Consider the following 21,057-nt stretch of genomic DNA (forward strand, 5'->3'; position numbering starts at 1 on the left):
TACTTCAAGACTAGTGAAACTGGCCTGCTGGATGTTTAAAACCAAAAACTGGGAGACCAAAAAAATCAAGGAAGTAAAAGAGTCAAGGAAAACTCAGCCAACATTTGACCCCTTGCTGTCTAAGGTTCTCCAGGACCCAGGGAACAGTGGACCCCTCTAAGGACTCTGCAACTCAGGTGAATCACCCAACCTCCCAATCAGGGGAATGAGAGGACCCTAGAGAATAGAAAGCCATGAGTGCACATTCTGTAAAGAGGACGGTCATCATAGAAGGAAATGTCCCTTGTGCTTCCAAGGGAAGATACATGTGGTCATCAACACTCTGACTCATCCTGGCAGGTAGATGGCACAACTGCTGGAGGAAAGCTAAAGACAAGAAGCTTCTCACATGTCCCTAGGTGTAATTCCTAAGGAATCTCAGCTGTCTCCTAAGAGTAGCAAAGAATAAGGTTAATTTTGACCAACTTGGCCTTAAATACCTGGCAGGGGATAATGAGCAAAGCACAGTCATACGTGGACATTTAGAAGAAAAGACAATTTTTTTTTAATGTAACATAAGATGTGCACTTGTGTCAGCCTTACCAAAAGTAAGTCAAACTGGAGGCTATAAAATAAGGGTTATTATGTGGGAGTGCCTAATAATAACAACTATCCCGAAGAAGTCCAGTGTCACAAGTTTGTCCTGAGTTTTAGAGACTGTCTGTAATTGTTTTTGTGCTAATTGTTTATAAAAATGTAGGTAGCTTGGCTATCTTGTTTATCCTAGCATGATCCCTGCCCTATGTATGCCTTGTCCAGTTACCTGCCAAAGGCCACCATGAACCTCTGGACTTCCTTGAAGCTAAATACCCTTATCTGTCCATGCCCCACTGATAAAAAACAAGGACTTCAGGTAACCTCCCCACAACTTCGCCCTCTCTTAGCAGGATGCATCTTGGAGATGTGGTTGCCCATTTTTTCCATAGAAATAAAATGTAGAAATTGACAGTGGAGAAATGTAACAGTGGTCCTTTGCTACTCTGCCACTGAAGCTTATCTTAAAATGGACATCTTTTTTTCCTCTTCTCCCTCTCCCAGATTAACAAGTTAATCACAATATCCTACAGGAAACACCTGGAATGTAGCCACTGAATAACTTTTTAAAAAGCTCTCTGTTCTCCCTGATGGGCAGAATCAGCCCCTGGGACAGAAGCTCCCTATGCTTTTCCTTTGCTAGTAAATGCCGCAGTCTGGCTGGGCACAAGATCACGAGCCACTCAAACAGGAACAAACTTTATTTGAAAAAACCCGCCAATACCACGTTCGTGCCCGGGAAGATTCCCGATCCACCCACGCGGCGTTCCGCCGGTTTCTTCCCGGAACCCCAGCACAAGCTCCTCCCCCGGAATTCCCTCCTACTGCACTTTCCCAACCAATGGGAACTCTCCAGGAGTCCCACAGCAGGCCAAGGTAAACAGCAGGAGTCCGGTATCCATATGAATGTAATTTTTAACATAATCATATCATCTCAATGGCTAGCTGGCATCACCTTTCAATCAAAAATGCCATGCATCATATTAATTGGCTGTGGCTCCCAGCAAGTAAAGCAATAAAACTTCTGTTTTTTATTTTTATTTTTTTTTATTTTCTCAAAATTGGGTTATTGGATTGGCAGGAGGGACAAGGACCCAGGTTTTGGTAACTTCTTGCTCAGGTATCTAAAGCACTGAGGAGGCCATGATTGCAAGGCCTGGTTCCTGGGAGCCCCACTCCACATTTCTTTTCTTCTTTTTTTTTTTTTCATTTTGTCGCCCTTTAAGACTGAGTATACCAAGAGTAGCTAAGGTACTTTCAGGATATGCAGAGACATTCAGCTATCATTTTTTATAATACTCTGTTCCAGAGCCCCTGGAGCAGTGCCTAGAAGTCTGTAGGCACTGCCTGAAACCTTTAGTCTTTGGGAATTTCTTTCAGATAGATCACCCCATGATGAGATCACTCTGCTAAGTGGCAGAAATTACCCCATGGCAGGAAGTGACCCTGTCCCTCTCAATAGGAGTAATTATCTCCTGGGAACAAGATTGCCGCTTTAAATGATAAGGACTTCTCCAGAGCCACCTGGCAGAACCAGAACTGAGATAATGATCAACCAGAGCCTGGCCCACCCAAGGGCTGGATAACAAGCTTGCCGCCTCCTGTATTTGGAGAGCCAGCTGATTTCTCTTTAGTGCTCTCTCCCCTCTCCTTGAGGTAAGTCCACTGTTGAAACTTTGCCTGTGTTTTCATGTTTCTTGCCCCCATTTCATTTCTGTTGTCACTGGGTCAGAAGTCCCCATCTCTGGTATCACTTCCTTTTAACTCTCCTCTTGCTTTTAAGACCAGGTATTTATTATTTTTATTTGTGATTTTCATGTCACAGATTCTCCAAAGTTAGAAACATGAAATCTACAATCTCTGGGTTTACCACATACATTCATCGTCCAAATAAATCAGTCTCCCTCTGTTTTTGTATTCCTGAGAGAGATGGAGATGCCACCAGGCAGTCACTCCGATCTCTACTTGGATTTCTGAGGATAGCAGTAAAGCTGTGGAAGTCAGAACCACCAAATCCTCTCCCTCTGTTGTCCTTGAAAGACCATGAGTTCGATGAGGGTGGGTTGATGTGCCCATTTTCTAAATGTCTGGGGCCTTCCTTGAAAAGGACATGTTGTCTTTCTTCCAGCATAATTGGAACTCCTCCTTTTGTCTGTGTTGTCGTTTGGATCTTAAAAGACCCCCAAAAGCCCATGAGTTAAAGTCATGATCACTAGCCTGTGGCGTTATTGGGAGGTGGTGAAATTTTAGGAGGTGAGGCCTAGTGGAAGGAAGTTATTGGGGAAATGCCCTTGACACTGGATATTCTCGACACTGGATATTCTTGACACTGGATATTGAGGCCCTGGCCTCCCCTCCACCACATACACATTGCTTCTTGGCTGTCATGAGATGGAAGATGCTCTTCCTCTGCTTCATCTCCTGCCTCCATGGTGTATTGCCCTGTCACAGGCCCAGAAGGGGACTGGACCAACCATAAACTGAAACCTTGAAAGCCATGATCCAAAATAAGTATTTCTTCTTTTAATTTGATTTTATTCAGTATTTTGTCACAACAATGGGGAATTGGCGAATAGTCTATAACTGCCTCTTCTGACCCTAATGACAAAAATCTAGTTTTAAATCCAACCCAGCCTCATTGATTTCCTGAGGAAGCAGGATTCTCAGAGAAAATGTATGAGTTACACCCTCTTCAGAGAGTGCTTTTAGCTTTTGGCTGGGTGAACAGCCTTGTATTTAAAAAAAAAAAAAAAAAAAAAAAGCATATTCCTGTGTAATCATATGACCAGCCCATTGTCATTATAGACTCCTTGGTCACATTTATCATTCCTGTATAGCTGAGCTCATTGTCTGAGTCCTTGAAATCCAAAGACAGGCATCAGGGCTTGTAACTTGTTTATTTAAAAACAAAACAAAACAAAACAAAAAAAACACTCCGACCTGCTGAGCCCTTGTAGGACAGGATGACTTTAAATTCTGAGGACAAACCTCAAGGACTAGGGTGGTTAGAGTCCCAACAGAGAGGCAGTTTGAAATGAGACAGAGATGATGAAGAGCTCTTAGGAGCCTCCATGCAGAGTGGACACCATCAACAATGGAAAGGCAAGAACCCCATTCCCAGAATATGCAACCTTCCTGAAAAGAAGCCTGTTGCTATGGAAAGTCCCCACCTGAAGTCCTGGCTGAAAAACATTCCACAGAGCAAAAGTAGTTCCCACATCAATGGCTCAAGAGCCTGTGGTCTGTTTTGAGGTAAGCCTTTTATCTAATTTCTCTCACCCCACAGGTTTAGGTAAGAACAGTAGAAGCTGTTTGTCTTGGGTTGACCAGTGTTTGTGCCTTTTAAAAGTAGCTGGGGGGCCTATTAAAGGCACAACTGGGAACCTATGGCCGCTGACCACAAAAGGATGCTGGGACCCAAAAGGTAAGAAAATCTCCCAGTCCTGCCCCACCTCCTCCCATCCCTGTAACACTTTTCTTCTTGGACAAGACAGAAACTTTTGACTTTCCACATGTGACGTTGGTCCCTCACTGGCCAGTTACAAGGGTTTGTCTAATTTTAAATTTCAGATTGAAATCCCTTGTGTTGAAGCTTACAGGGATCACAAGCCATAAATGCCTCTTTCTCCTTGAATTCAGAAACGACAGAACTCAGCTAACATTAGAATTCTGAGGGTGAGAATGTGAGTTCAGAGTGGGCTGGGCTGATAGGAACCTGATTCAGGGTTGGGGCCAGGTGGTCTTCTGCCTCATCACATCCCAGTGGGGGGTGGATGGCAGAAATGTGCACTGGAGGGAGGAATGCTCCTGTGGAGAAGGAAATCATTTTGCATTGGCCTTCAAAAGAGCCTGTCCTTTACTCCAGGGGGGCCCACCTGTTGGGAGAAACAGGGTGGATTTTAATGTTTTGCCTCTGTCCCGTGAAGAAATGTACACATTTGAAAGCTACATTCACTCCCTCTTTGGGGAGAGTGAGTAAGGGGCTGGAGAAAGAGCTGGAGGGTGTAAAACTTTCTAGTTCTCTCTCTTTTCTGGAAGGGTAGGATCATGTGGGAGCTTGCTGGATGTGCAGATCCTCCAATCCCTGCAGACCCACTGAAGCAAAAATTCTAGGGATGAGGTCTGGCAACCTGAGTTTTAGCAAGCCAGCTAGGTGACACAGATGCAGAGCATAATTTCTCAACTTTGGCACTAGTACCTTTTTGTTTCAAAGGTCTTTATGTATGTGTGTGCATATCCTGGGCATTATAGCATTCTGGTCTCTACTTACTAGATGCCAATAGTACTTTTGGCAACCCCAAATGATGCTGGTCATTGCCAACTGTCCCCAGGGAGGCAAAATCATCTCCAGAAATTTCCTCTTTGAATCAATACTCAGCAGGAAAGCATTCTCCTTATAATACACAGAGAAGAAAAAAATAAAAATGAGAAGATGAACAACAACAACAAAAAAGATGTACCATTGCTGGGAAGAAAGATTCTAGGACTTGACAGAAGTTATTTGCATGTAATGAGTCAAATTATCTCTTAATGTATTTTTTAACCGTTTCTTTTGTTTGTTTTACTTCCCAAATGTAACAATGGAAAATTAAAATAAAAAAAAAATGGAAAATTAAAATGGTGTGTCAGTTACTTGTTTTATTTCCCTCTGTGGATGTTTTGCTTTGAAACCCCAAAGCAGATATTAGGTTCTTCCACGTGAGTTCACAGCTCATTGGGTTGCATCCATATCTTGAGCATTCAGAACTTTGCTGTGGTGTAGATGCCTCCCTCCACATCCCACCCTGTGAAACTTCTGGGCATCAAGCCATCCTTAGCCTAAAGCTCAGGGAAGACAGATGTGAGCTCCACCTAAGGTCCTTTTAAACATATACTTCATACAATCTGAGATTCTAATGACAATGCCAAATATGTTCTGAACACACAAAAGACAAATAGATGTGTTAACTTGTAAGTTTTTACAATCAATTTGTAATTGTTAATTATAGATAAACTGGATTTCATGAAAAATTTTAAAAAGTACATTAATTAACAATAGCTACAAAGTAAAAGGACAACCCACAGAATGGGGAAATATTTGAAAATTGTATATCTGATAATGGTTAATACCCAAAATATATAGTGAACTCTTTAAAAAAAACAAATTTAAAAAACCTTATTAAAAATGGAAGTGAACTTAAATAGATATTTCTCTATATAAGATATACAAATGGCAAATAAACACATGAAGAGATGCTCAAGATCTCTAGTTTTGTTAGTTAGCTTCCCGTCACTATGACAAAATATCTGATATAATTAACTTATAAAGAGAAAATGGTTATTTTGGTTCATAGGGCTGGAGGGTTCAGTCCATAATTGATTGGCTCAGTCGTTTTCTGCCTGTGGCAAGGCAGCATATTAGGCAAGAATGTGTGACAGAGCAAATCTTTTCAGCTCATAGCCATTAAGGGAGTGATTAGGGGCTGGGAATCACATAATCCCTTTTAAGGGTAGGCACTCAATTACCTAAATTCCTTTCACAAGGCCCAATTTCTTAAAGGTTCTACCTCTTCCAACATCACTTCCCTGGGAACCACTCCACCAACACATGGACTTTTGGTGGACATTTAAGGTTTAAATTATAGCACTAGTTATTAAGGAAATGCAAATCAAAACCAGAGTGAGATACTACCTCACAAGCATTAGGATAGCTGCTGCCAAAATCAGTAAGTAACAAATGATTGTGAGGATGTGGATAAATAGAAACCCTTCTGTACTGTTGAGAGGAATATAAAATGGCACAGACTTTACAACTATAAGGCACTGTGATGGTTAATCTAAATTGTCAACTTTATGGTATAAAGAGATGCTGAAGATTAAGAAGCTTCTGGGAGTTTCTGGGAATGACTGGTATGTGGAACTTTAAATTGAAGCAGAGACTCACCCTCAGTGTGGACAGCACTGTCCAACAGGTTGAAGGCTTGGGTGGAATTAAAGTTTGAAGAACAAGGAGGCAGCAGTAGATGTAAACTCAATCCTTCTTCAGGGGGTTCTTGATTGCTGAGGACATTAGACACCAGCTCCTTCAGTCTTCCAAAGCAGACGCTGTCCAGTGACTCTCTAGGGAGTGTGTAGGCCTTTAATCCTGAACTGGGGCTGCATCACTGGTTCCTCTTGTTCTGGGGTTTTAGCTTCTTGGACTGAGCAGCTACTGATTCCTCCAGCTCTGCAGCCTGAAGACAAGCCATTGTGGGACTTTCCATCTTCTGGTTGTGTAAGCCAATCTAATAAATCCCCTTTTTATAATAAACAACTCATGTTGGTTCTGTTCCTGTAGAGAACCCTGATACAGGTATTTATTTAAAAAGTACAATTCACATGTGATCCAGCAAATCCATTTCTGGGTCTATACAGAAAACTGTTGAAAGATGTTCTTGAAGACATATCTACAAATTTCTCTTGCATGTTGACAGTGGCATTATTCACAATAGCTTAAATATGGAGCAACACAAATGTCCATTGGGAGCTGAATGGATAAATGAAAGATGATGTAGCCACAGAATATTATTCAGCCTTTAACAGGAAGGAAATTCTTAGACATGCTTTGACATGGTTGAACCCTGAGATGCTAAGTGAAATAAACTGGTCACAAAAAGAAAAAAATACTGTTGATTTCCTTACAGGAGGTATTCAGAGTAGTCAAAACCACAGAGAAAGAAATTAGAATGGTGGGGCCTGAGGCTGGTATGAAGAGGGTACGAGATGAAGTGACATAGCTAGGTGATGGTGATGTTTGTACAACAGTGAAAATATACTTAGTATGACTGAACTGTGCACATAATGTGGATATGATGGGAAATTTATGTTGTATTTTATCACAGAAAAATATTAGAAAAACATTTGTAAAAGGGAAGAAAAGACATTATTGCGTTTCTAGTATATGTCATACCTACGTGAAAAAGAAATGACCTATGCCCTCTAGTTACTGAGACCACATAACCCAAAGTTATAGAACACAGGGCAGGGCTTCCCTGGAGGCACCTTGAGGGGGCATGCCAGCTAGGGAAGCTCCGGAGTGTCAGCCAGAGTTCCCAGCACAGTTTGCTTTTCTCCAGGGTCTTGGGAAGAATTCACTAGGCACATGAGGAATGTGGACATGTCTGGGAGAGGCATAGGTGTGAGTGAAGGGATGCAAGGTCCAGGGAGAGCAGGAGAACAGGTGTGGTGTGCACAGACAGGAGCTGAGCGCCATTCCCTTGCTATTCGGGTGACCTTGGCTATTTCATGTCCTTGACTGTAAAGTGGGGGGTACTTTTGTTGGGAAGATTAAACATACTATATGAAGTAAGTCCTTTAGCATGGTGCCTGGTTGTGCTCAATGAATGAATGACTTGCTACAGAGGCATCGGAGATCTCATCAAAACAGGAGGTGACCACAGGACCCATTACAGGAAAAAGAGCTTCATATAACTGTGGATTATGGACACTCTTCCTAGATAGATATCTAGCGATTGCACAGAAGATCAGCTTGAGTGACTTCAAATGTAGGTAGAGGAGCAATTAAGAGACAATTCCTACAGCCAGGTGAGGGCTGGGCCAAGGACCAAGCTGAAGAAATAGTGGTGGTTCAGGGAAAATGAGTAGGAATTGAGAGATGCTCTGTGTTGGGATTGGCAGGGCTTCTGTTTCACATATTATATTTCTATTTTTAGATCTTAGTATGATGCCAGATTCTTTGCAAAAAAGCACTGCCCTGTTTACTAATTCCTAGCTTCTGGTTCATTCCGTTTTATATGAATTGCTGGGTAAATGTATGCCCTTTCAAGTAATATAATGGCCTCATTCTCAGGCAAGAAACACCTGCCAAATCTAATCTGATGCAATATAATAGATCTGCTCTTTCTGCAGTATTTCTCTCATCTACAAGTGCCCACATAAGTAAAGTGGCTATGTTATTATTCCTAGCGGCACTCCCACAAGTAAAAAATAGACCTATTCATTGTTTGAATATTGGACACTAAGTTAAAGTGGCATAGCCTTGCTTCAAACTCCAAATGAAAGCACTCCTATAATAAGATAGCCAAAGCCAAGGCTCTGACTCTAATCATAGGGTCAAACTCCTGTTGTCCATGTTCAGGTGGAGGATGCAAACCTGAGCATGCTTGGGGAATCTTCGCTGGACAACCTCGGGCTTTACAGTGAGAAGACAGTGGCTGATCACAGATGTGAACTGTCAGGTAGCTAGGACTGCCACGAAGTTCACAGATTTAGTTGCAGGTGCAAAGAAAAGTTAGAAAGAAGTGGTATGAGTAATCACATGGAGAGTGCAAAGAGTAAGGAGAGGAGGAAAGTAGTGAGGTTAAAATGTCTCATGTTGGACTTCTTAAATGATAGTGCAGTTGTGGATACCTAGCAGGAGGTGTTCCAGTCTGTCTCCAGGGCACAAACAGCTCTGTGTTAATTCACTGGTCAATTTCACTAGTCAAATTCAATTTTTTTGGTAACAGCTTTATTGAGATACAGTTTAACAAATGTCAAATTTTATCCCCTTAAAGTGTAAAAAGCAGTGTTTCTTATTATATTCATAAAGCTATGCAACTGTCACTACTATTACTTTTAGAAAATAATCAGACCCTAAATAACCCAGTACCCATTAGCAGTCAATCCCTATTACCTCCTCTCCTTGATCTCTGGTCATTCGTCTTACTTATGTCTGTGAATTTTCTGATTCGTGGCATTTAATATTATGGAATCACATAATATGCAGTCTTTTTTGATTGAATTCTTTCACTCAGTATAAAATTTCCAAGTTTCATCCACACTGTAGCATTGGTCAGTACTTCATTGATTTTTATGCCAAATTAAGGTTCCATTGAATTTATGTAACACATTATGTTCACTGGGGTATAAATTGATAGACATTTGGGTTCCATTTTCTGAATAATGCTGCTTTGAACATTTGTGCACAAGTTTTGAGCAGATATGTATTTTTAACTGTGTGTGTGTGTGGGAAGTCTGTTTAACATTTCCAAAGTGCCTGCACTCTTTTGTGACTGCTCCTACAATGTGCAAGTGTTCCACTTGCCCCACATCTCACCACCACTTAGGATCCTTTTTATTTAGTTATCCTAGTGGGTGTGAAGTGGTATCTCATGATTTTGATGTGCATTTTTCTAATGATTTAAGCTGTGGAACATTTTTATGTGTTTATTCATCATGGTATATATAATAGTTTTAGAGAAATGTGTACTCAAATCATTTTAAAATTAAATTACTTATCTTTCCATTGAATCGTAAGAATTCTTTTTTCTATATACTAAAGCTTTATAAGTTATATGATTTTCTTTTCAGATATTTTCCATTTTTTTTCACATTTTTGGATATGACCTTCAAAGTGTAAAATATTTAAATTTTGATGATGTTAAATCAATCCATTTTTTTCTTTTGTTTCTTATGCTTTTGGTGTTGTACCTAAAAAAAAAATTATATGGTCCAAGACCATGGATATATACTTATTTCTTTATTTATTATTGTTGTTTGTTTCTAGAAGTTTTATAGTTTTGGTTTTGACTATTAGGAGTTTGGTTTATTTTGAGTTAATATTTTTGTGTGGTGTGAGGTCAGGGTCTAACTCCACTCTTTTACATGTGAATATCCAATTTTCCTACTCTCATTTGCTGAAAAATCCAGGATCATTTTTTCTCCTTGTATTTGTCTTGGTACACTTATTTAAAAAAAATCAGAAGTTAAACATAAATGCGAAAGTTTATTTCTGAACTCAATTCTATTCCTTTGCTGTGTGTCTATCTCTTTGCCAGTACAACTGTAGCTTCATAGCTAGTTTTATAATCAGGATTTGTTAGTCCTCCACCTTGTCTTTTCTTTTCCCCTCCAAGACAGTTTTGGCTATTCTGGGCTCTTTTATTTCCTTATGAATTTTGGCTTCAGTTTACCAATTTCCATAAAAGAGCAACAGGGATTTTGATAAAGATTGCATTTAATCTGTACTTCACTTTGGATAGTATTGATACCTTAACAATATTAAATATTCCATCTGTGGATGTGGAATGTGTTTCCATTTACTTAGGTCTTCTTTAATTTCTTTCAATAATGTTTTTTTTTTCCAGTTTTCAGTGTGCAAGTTTTGTACTTAAAATTTTTATTCCTAAATATTTCATTCTTTCTGATGTTGTTATAATTTTCCAAATTTCATTTTCATATTATGCATAGAAATACAATTAATTTTTGTATATTAAACTTGTATCCAACAACTGTTATAAACACATTTGTTATTTTTATTAGAGTTTCTGTGTGTGTGTGTGTGTGTGTGTGATTTAAATGCCTGAGGACTTTCTTTGCACAAATCATGTCATCTGTGAATAGAGAAAATTTTACTTCTTGTTCTTTAATCTGGATATTCTTTCTTTCTTTGTTTTTTTAAAATTTCTTTTCCCTTTTTCTAATTTTTTTTGAATAATTGCCCTGTTCAGTACAATCTTGAAGAGAAGTGATAGAGTCTTAGGTATTTTGGTCACAGCAATGGAAAGCTGACTAATACAGATGTTTAGAGCCATATATTTACTTCTAAGCTTTGTATTAACTGCTACTTGTAAATTCTAGTGTGTTATATTTTTGTTTTCACTTATCTCAAAATATTTTCTAATTACCTTTGTGATTTCTGGTTTAGTCCTTTGATTACTTAGGCATGCATGTTTAATTTCCATGTTGTTTGGAATTTCCATCATTTTCTTTTGTTACTGATTTCTAATTTTGTTTCATTGTAGTGGGAGAATATAGTTTTATAAAATTTCAATCATTTTAAGTTTATTGAGGCTTGTTTGATATCTTATTATATAGTCTATCCTTGAGAAATTTTTATTTGCAATTGAGAGGAATGTTACTCCTGTTGTCCAGTGGAATGTTCTAAAAATAGCAGTTAGGGTAATTTACCTTACCGTGTTTAAAAATCTTTCCTTGATGAACACACACACACACACACACACACACACACACACGTAACATTTAAATCAAGTTAAACACCTCTATCTCTTCTATCATCAATCATTTCTTTATGATGAATACATTTAATATTCTTCCTTCTAACTTTTTGAGATATAGAATATGTAATTGTTAGGTACCATCACCCGGATGTGCATCACCCACCCTGATGTGCATTACCACCACAGTTTCTTTCTCCTATCTAACTGTAACTTAGTGCCCAATAATCAACCTTTCCCCATCCTTTTCTCCAGTTTACTATGCCCAACCTCTGGTAACCACTATTCCACTCTCAACTTCTATGAAATCAGCTTTTTGATATTCTACGTATGAGTAAGATAATGCAGTATTTGTCTTTCTGTGCTTAGATTATTTCACTTAACGAAATGATCTCTGTTTCCATCCATGTTGCTGCAAATGACAGTATTTCGTTTTTAATTGCTAAATAAAATTCCATCGTTTATATGTTCCACACTTTCTTTTTCCAGTCATCAATTGCTGGATACTTGGTAATTGTGAATTGTGCTGTAATAAACATGGGAGTGCTGATTTCTTTTTAATATATTGATTTCCTTTACTTTTTGGATATATTTCCAGGAGTAGAATTGCTGGATCATAAGGTAGCTATATTTTTAATTTTTTGAGGAATCTCTACAGTTTTTCATAATAAATTTATTAATTTGAATTTATACAAACTGTGCAAAGTTTTCCCTTTGCCCACATTTTTATCTTTTTTTAAAATAATTATTATTATTACTGTAGAGAGGTAATATTTTGTTGAGGTTTTTATTTGTATTTACCTGTTAGAAATTCAAGTACCTTTTTATATACCTATTGCCTTTTCATATGTCTTCATTTGAGAAATGTCTATTTGGGTCTCTTATCCATTTTTAATTTTTTTTTTCTGTATTGAGTTTTTTGGGTTTCCTATATATTCTGGATAGTGAACAGAATATATGCAATACACATCTGACGAAGATGTATAGTTTGCAAATATTTTCTCCATTCTGTTCATTGTCTCTTCACTCTTTTTTTTTAAATTGTTCTAATTATTTATACATGACAGTAGAATGCATTTTGACACATTATACACAAATGGAGCACAACTTCTCATTCCTCTGGCTATACATGGTACAGAGTCACACCAGCAGTGTTGTCATACACTACTGGTATATAGGGTAATAATGTCCATCTCATTTCTCTAATTGCTAGAGATGTATTGTTCCCTCTGCCCAATCTACGGTTCTTCCATTCTTCTTTACCCATCCCAGCATTATGGATTGATATCCACTCATCAGAGGAAACATTGGCCTTTGGTTTTTTGGATTTGGCTTATTTCACTTAGCACGATATTCTCCAACTCCATCCATTTACCAGCAAATGTCATAATTTCATTCTTATTTAAGACTGAGTAATATACATTATATATATATATATATATATATATATATATATATATATATATATATATATATATACACACATATGATAACTTCTTTATCCATTCATCTTTTGAAGGGTATCTAGGTTGGTTTCATAGTCTAGTTCCCATGTATTGAGTTGCTATAAACATTGATGTGGTTGCATCACTGTAGTCTGTTGGTTTTAAGTCCTTTGGGTATAAACCAAAGAGTGGTATAGCTGAGTCAAATGTTGGTTCCATTCCAACATTTGATTCTGAGGAATCTCCATAATGCTTTCCATAGTGGTTGCACCAATTTGCAGTCCCACCAGCAATGTAAGAGTGAACCTTTCCCCCCATATCCTTGCCAACATTTATTGCTGCTTGTATTCTTGATAATTGCCAATCTGAATAGAGTAAGGTGAAATCTTAGTTTTGATTTGTATTTCTCTAATTGCTAGAGATGATGAACATATTTTCATGTTTGTTGATCGATTGTATTTCATTTTCTGTAAAGTGTTCAGTTCCTTAGCCCACTGATTGATTGGGTTATTTGTTTTTTGGTGTTAAGTTATTGAGTTTCTTATATATCTTGGAGATTAATGTTCTATCTGAGGTCTGGGTGGTAAAAATCTTCTCCCATTCTGTAGGCTCTCTCTTTACGTTATTGATTGCTTCCTTTGCTGAGAGGAAGTTTTTTAGTCTTTATCCATGCCATTTATTGATTCTTGATGTTACTTCTAGTGTTTTAGGAGTATTGTTAAGGAAGTCAGGTCCTAAGCTGACATGATGAAGATTTAGGCCTACTTTTTTTTTTCTATTAGGCACAGGGTCTCTAGTCTCATGCCTAAGATTTTGATTTCCTTTGAGTTGAATTTTGTGCATGGTGAGAGATACAGTTTTAATTTCATTTTGTTTCATTTGGATTTCCAGTTTTCCCACCACCATTTGTTGAAGATGCTATCTTTTCTCCAATGTATGTTTTTGGTGCCTTTGTCTAGTATGAGATAACTGTATTTATGTGGGTCTGTCTCTGTGTCTTCTATTCTGTACCATTGGTCTACACATCTATTTTGCTGCCAGTATCACACCATTTTTGTTGCTATTACTTTGTAGTATAGTTTAATGTCTTGCTAAGGATTACTTTGGCTATTCTGAGTTTCTTATTTTTCTGGATGAATTTCATGATTACTTTTTCTATAAAAAATGTCACTGGGATTTGAATAGGAATTGCATTAAATCTGTATAACACCTTTGGTAATATGGCCACTTTGACATAATAATTCTGTTTATCCAAGAGCATAGGAGATCGTTCCATCTTATAAGGTCTTCTTCATTTTCTTTCTTTAGTATTTTGTACTTTTCATTGTTGAAGTCCTTCATCTATTTTGTTAGATTTATTCCTAAGTATTTTCTTTTCTTTTTTTGAGGCTATTGTGAATGGGCTAGTTTTCCTAATTTCTCTTTATGGGTATTGATTTTATATACTGCTACTTTGCTGAAATCATTAATTAGTTCCAGAATTTTCTGGTGGCATTTTTTTGATCTTCTAAATATAGAATTTTCTCTTCACTCTTGATATGTTATTTGTTGTATAGAAGCTCCTTAATGTGATGAAATCCCATTTGTCTCTCTCTTTTTTCCCCTATGCTTTTATGGTCTTGTCCAATAGTCCTTGTCCATTCCAATCACCTGAGGTATTTCCCCTTAGTAGTTTTATTGTTTTACATCCTATATTTAAGTCTTTAATCCATTTTGAGTTGATTTTGGTTTCTTGTGAGAGGTCAGAGTTTACTTTCAATCTTCTACCTGTGAATACCCAATTTTCCAAGCACTTTTTCCTGAAAAGACTATTGCTTTTCCAATGTGTATCCTTAATATCTTTGCTGAAAATCAGTTGGCAGTAGATACATTCCAGGCAATCATTTCTTTTCTGTTGATCTATGTGTCTGTTTTTATGCCTATATCATGTTGTTTTGCTTGATATAGTTTAGGATATTATTTTGAATGCAGGTGATATGATAACTTTAGTTTTTTTAAAATTTTTTGCTCAAGATTTCTTTGACTAATTAGGGTCTTTTGTGGTTCCACATATATTTTAGAATTGTTTTCTAACTGTGTCATTGGTATCTTGATGGAGATTGCACTGAATCTCTAAATCACTTTAGAACATATGGACATTTAACAGTATAAATTCTTCCAATCCATGAACATGGAAGTTCCTTCCTCCCCACTTACCCTTGACATGTGTCCTCTTGAATTTCTTTCATCAGGGTTTTATAATTTGCATTTAAAAGTCTTTCACTTCCTTGGTTAAGTTTATTTCCAGGTGTTACATTTTGTAGCTATTTGAGTGGAATTACTTTCATAATTTCTTCCTCAGTAATTTTCTTATTGGTGTGTAAAAATATTACTGATTTTTTGTGTTCATTTTTGTGTTGTACAATATTAATAAATTCATTTGTCAGTCCTAATAATCTTTTAGTAATCTCTTTAGGTTTTTCTATATATAAAATTATGTCATCTGTAGATAGGGAGAATTTGACCTCTTACCTTCCTATTGGTATGCCTTTTTCTTTCTTCTTGCTTCATTTCTTTGGCTAAGACTTCTAATACTGTATCAAAGAAGAGTGGTGAGGGTTGTCATCCTTGTTTTTTCCCCCATTTTAGAGAAAAAGCTTTTAGCTTTTCTCCATTCAGTATTAGGTTGGTTGTGAATTTGTGATTTTTAGCCTTTATTTTTTATTAGGTACAGTCTTTCTATTGCTGATTTGTTCAGTTCCACTTTTTCCATAAAGGGATCTTGAATTTTATTTTATCCTTCTATTGAAATAATATGACTTTCCCCCATCATCTTGTTGTTGCTCCAGTGTCTTTCATTTACTGATTTCCATATGTTGAACCACCTTTACACCCCTAGGATAAATTTGAATTGATCATGATGAATTGTCTTTTTGATACGGTATTGAATTTAACTTGCTAGTATTTTATTAAGAATTTTCTCATCTATGATCATGAGAGATATTAACCTATGGTTTTCTTATTTGTTTCTTCCTTTGTGTGTGTCCTTGCCTTGTTTCAGGATTGGCTTAATGCTGGTCTCATAGAATACATTTGGAAGATTTCCTATTTTTTTTCAAATTTTTGGGATAGTTTGAGAAGAATTGATATTAGTTCTTCCTTAAAAAGCTTTATAGAATTTAGCAGTAAAGTCATCTAGTACCATACTTCTCTCTTTGTTAGGAGACTTTTTATTACTAATTTACTCTCACTGCTCATTATTGGCCTGTTTAGGTTTTCTATGTCTTTATGGTTCAATTTTAGTATGTGGCACGTGTCCAGAAACATATTCATTTTGAAGTCTTAGATAATTATTTTTGAATTGTTTATTTCTCCATCTTTGCTTCATGTATTGTGAAGATCTGTTGTTAAGTGCATGTATGTTTATAATTATTGTCTAATTTATGGGTTAATAATGTTATTAGTTATAAATATTCTTTATCTTTAGTGAAAATTTTACATTAAGCTGTGTTTATTTTGTAGTAATATAGTCTCATCAGATCTATTGATTATTGTTTACATGGTATCTCTCTTTTCTATTCTTTTACTTTCGACTTACATGTGTCTTTTAATTTAATGTCTGTGTCTTTTATACAGCAAACAGAATGCATTTTTCTTTGCTTGTTTATTTTCTTATGTTTTCTAATAGTATCTTTCTGTATTTGGGAATGTTAAATTTATTTACATTAATATCATTACTGATAGGATAGAATGAATATGTCATTTTACTATTTTGTTCTTTTATGACTTATTATTTTTTGTTTCTCTTTTCATCCATTATTGCCTCCTTGTGTTAGACATTTTCTTGTTCACATTTAATCAATTAATTTATTTTGTTAATGATTACTCTGGATATTACAATTAATATCACAATTTTTAATAAACTACTTTAGAATAATATGAACTTAATTTCCACAAATTGAATACTACTTTGTACCAGTGCTATTTCTTCTCCCTTCCTTTGTTTATATCTTCATCAATATAGTTCAAGAATTATTATTTTATGTGCTTTTCCTGCATATCAGATAGGAGAAGGAAGTGGTTCCAAATAATAATACAATTACAATATCTTTTGTCTTTCTCTTTATATGTGCTGTTTATTTCTTTATTTAGATTTTTTTTCTTCAGGTAGATCTCATTTTACTTTTGCTTGAAGGATTCTCTTGTGTATTTCTTGTGAGAAATATCTGTTAGTAACAAATTCTTTCAGTTTTCTTCTTAATTTGGAAATACTGTAGTTTGTGCTTTTGAAAAGTAGTTTTGCTGAAGTTAGAACTTTTGGTTGACGGTTATTTTCTTCGTCACTTTGAATATGTTTTTCCACTCCCTTCTCACTTACATGGTTTTTGATAAAAAGTCACCTGTTATTTTCCCTCTTTGACTTTGGCTCTTGAAAGGTTGACTATAAAACTTCTAGATATGAGCGTCTATGAGTTTACCTTACTTTTAGTTCATTGAACTTGGATGTGAAGATTACTTTTTACATGAGCTTTGGGAAATTTTCGCCAAGATTTTTTTCTAATATTTTTTCTGTGCCTTTCTCTCTTCTGATATTCCCATTTATTTGCATATTGATGTGTCTGATGGTAGCCCATAGGTCTTTGAGGCTCTGTTATTTTGTCTGGTTCTTTTTCCTTTTTGTCTTTCACACTGAATAATTATAGTTTACCTATTTCCAAGCTTACTAATATTTTATTCTCTCAGTTAAAATCTGCTGAATTCTAGTGAATTTGTACTTGTTTTATGCTTTTCTTTTTTTAATTTTTTTTTTTAGTTTTATTGATTTTATTTTTTAAATACATGATGGCAGAATGCATTACAATTTTTTAAAATTTATTGGTTGCTCAAAATATTACAATGATCTTGACATATCATATTTAATACATTTGATTCAAGTGGGTTATGAACTCCCGTTTTTACCACGTGTACAGATTGCAGAATCACATTGGTTACACATCCATGTTTATACATACTGCCATACTGGTGTCTGTTGTATTCTGCTGCCTTTCCTATCCCCTTCCTATCCCCCTTCCCTTCCCCTCCCCACCCATCTTCTCTCTCTACCCCATCTACTGTAATTCATTTCTCTCTTTTTTCCCCCTATCCTCTCACATCCTCTTATATGTAATTTTGTATAACAATGAGGATCTCTTTCCATCTTCCATGCAATTCCCCTTCTCTCTTGTTTTATGCTTTTCAATTTCAGAATGTCTGTTTTGTTTTAAAAAATATTTCTATTTATTATCACCTCTATTTGATAAGAATAGTTTTGTCTAATTCTTTAGACATTATTTCACTTATCTCTCTCAACATATTTTAATTAGATGACTTGTCATATGAATTCAACATTTGAACTTCCTCGATGTCAGTTTCTAGTTAATAACTACATGTGTTTTCTTTTTCTCTGTGTATCTTTGTAATTTTTCTTTTCTTTTCTTTTGTGGAAAGCCAGACATTTAAAATAATACAATGTGGGGACTGGAAATTAGTTTCTTATCTTTATCCAGTGTTTTTGTTGCTATTTCTTTAGAGAATTTTTAATACTAATTCTGAAAAATCTTATTTTTTTTCTCATTTGGCCAGTGATGTTTCTCCTCAGTGAGCTTAGTGATCAGTTTGTGATTGGAAAAGATTTCCTTAAATTCCTTGAACCAATATGTCTCAAAGCTTTTGATAAGGAGGTTCTTTGTGTGTACTAGAGCATGATTTCAATGCTTAGATAGTTTAAAACTCTGCCTTATAACTCACTTGCAACTTGTGTTGAGTTTCAGAATCAATCAGAGGTGAAAGTTTAAGACTTTCTTGACCAGGTCGACACCTCTGCATAGGAGATTCCCATAGCTTTTCAAAACCTCAGTTTCTGTTTGGTCAGTCTCTTATTAATTTCAAGTGGGGTATTTTTGCTTCAGACAGGTGTAATATTAAACAATTGCTGCTGATTATTTCTGACAGATGCCCTGGAGGTAGAGCTGTTGGTGCAATACAAGCTCCGAATAGGTCAAGGATAAGTCCTGAGAATAGGAGCTTTGGAGGGAACTGTCAAATAGTGACAGTTCTCTGGGGTAAAGCTTTTTGGAAGCTTCAAATTTATCTTTCTCCTCCAGTAGCAGCTAAATTGCATTTTTAAAAAACAACAATTGTAGTTATAAGGTTATTGATTTTTCAAGGTTACTCTGAAATTATGGAGAAGGGAAGGAAATAGAGAAAGTTAAAGTGTACGAAGCTTGCTGTTCTTAAAAAGAGTCAGCTGTTTTTCTTGAATAAACACTCCTAGAATTATTGCAAGCCTTTACTTAATTTCCAGAGTTCTGAAAATGTTGATATTGACAAAATTTCCCAGTGTTGTTCTTTTGGAGAAGCAAAATTTCAGACGTCCTTATTCCATCATCCCAGAAATGTGCCTCCTGCCAGATTTAACTTGAATTGTGTGTTTGGGTATGGCAGTGTGATTTTGAGTCCAGAAGCTTTCTGATGTGTGGGATTAGGTCCTACTTGTGTGTACTTCTTAAGCCTATAGACTAGTGTATGGCATGCAACAAGATGTTATCGCATTTTAATGAATGGATGAATGACATCATCTAGGGAACAGTATGAGAAAGTTCTATGAGATGAAAACCAAAAAGAACAATATTCATATTTCCTCTGAAATTACAATACTAACAGAATCCCACAACTTGCCAATATTCAGCTGATTCCATCCTGTGTGTGTAAATTAATTTCTGACAATTCTGGATAGGACTTGGAGAGCAGCTGCATTTCTGCATTTCCTCTGTACTCTGTGCCAGAGAGTATGAGGTAACTAAGGTGGGGATGAGTGGAAGCTTGATTTCTGTATTTTTTTTTTTTTGCTCTGTTTAGCTCATTAACTGCTTTCTGTTGCTTATCCATAGACCTATCCATATCTTATAATAGGAAGGCCAGTGAAGACATAAGGAAAAAGGAACTGAAGGTTAAAAGATGAAAATAACTTCACCAGAACTTACTAAGGAAGCTTCAAAGTAGAAAAATTGGACAAGACAAAGTGTATTTGGCCTAATAAATTTCTATCAGAGTTTCTGGAAGATGGAGTAGGAGGAGGGGTAGAATGAAGGGAAGGCTAATAGAAACTATCAAGACTTGGTGTGGAAGAACCTGGGAGGTCAGACCAAAGATGTCACAACTTATTCTGAAGGTTTGGGGCTTCAGAGAGGATTTTTAAATAGAGTGTGATAGCCGATTTGCAATTTGGTAAATGCATCATTCTGGCAATTTGAAGAGCTCAAGCTTGGAGAAGAGCAGAAAGGTTAAAAGGTTATTGTTGGAACAAACAGGGGAGAAATGATGAAAGACTGACTAGGGCAGTTTAAGTAGGTCAAAGAAGTCAAGAATTTCCAGAGGTACCCAGATGTGTAATTGACAAGATCTCAGTAATTGATATGATGTGGGAGATAGAGGAGGGGAAGAAAAAGGAAGGACATCAAGTTTCCAACTTTAGTTAGTGTGTGTACTTCAAAGAGGATGGAGCCTATATAGGCATCATCAAGGCTTTTATAGAGGATATGAGAGACTGAAGATCTTGTAGTGCATTCAAGGATTACGTGGCTCTAAACTCTTTCATTTTCAGTTTGGGAGCTCAGGAGATGAATTTGGAGTGGGTATATTTATTTAGGATGTATCTTCATATAAATCAGAGCTAAATGAAACCATGGAAAAATGAGATAAGTTATTGAGAGCATCTAAATTGAGAAGAGCATCTCAGGGAAAACTATGAGGAAAACCCAATATTTGAAACAGGATGGAAGAAAGAAATTCAAGAAAGATCCTGAAGAAGTACAATCAGTAGAGGTTTCTCTATTTTTCCTTCTAGCTATGCAGCATGGAGTACACACAAACACAAAGCCATGCTGGTCATCAAGTCCAACGTCAATGAATCCCAGGGCCAGAGCTGCCTTGCTTGGTGTCTGATTCTTTTTTGGAGCATATATTCTGAGTTCTGTCTTATAAACCTTTCATATATACATGTTGGCTGTAATTTTAAAATATCAGGGAAGATAATATTGGTACTG

The sequence above is a fragment of the Callospermophilus lateralis genome, chromosome 1 (assembly GCF_048772815.1).
Source record: "Callospermophilus lateralis isolate mCalLat2 chromosome 1, mCalLat2.hap1, whole genome shotgun sequence".
Taxonomy (NCBI): Eukaryota; Metazoa; Chordata; class Mammalia; order Rodentia; family Sciuridae; genus Callospermophilus; species Callospermophilus lateralis.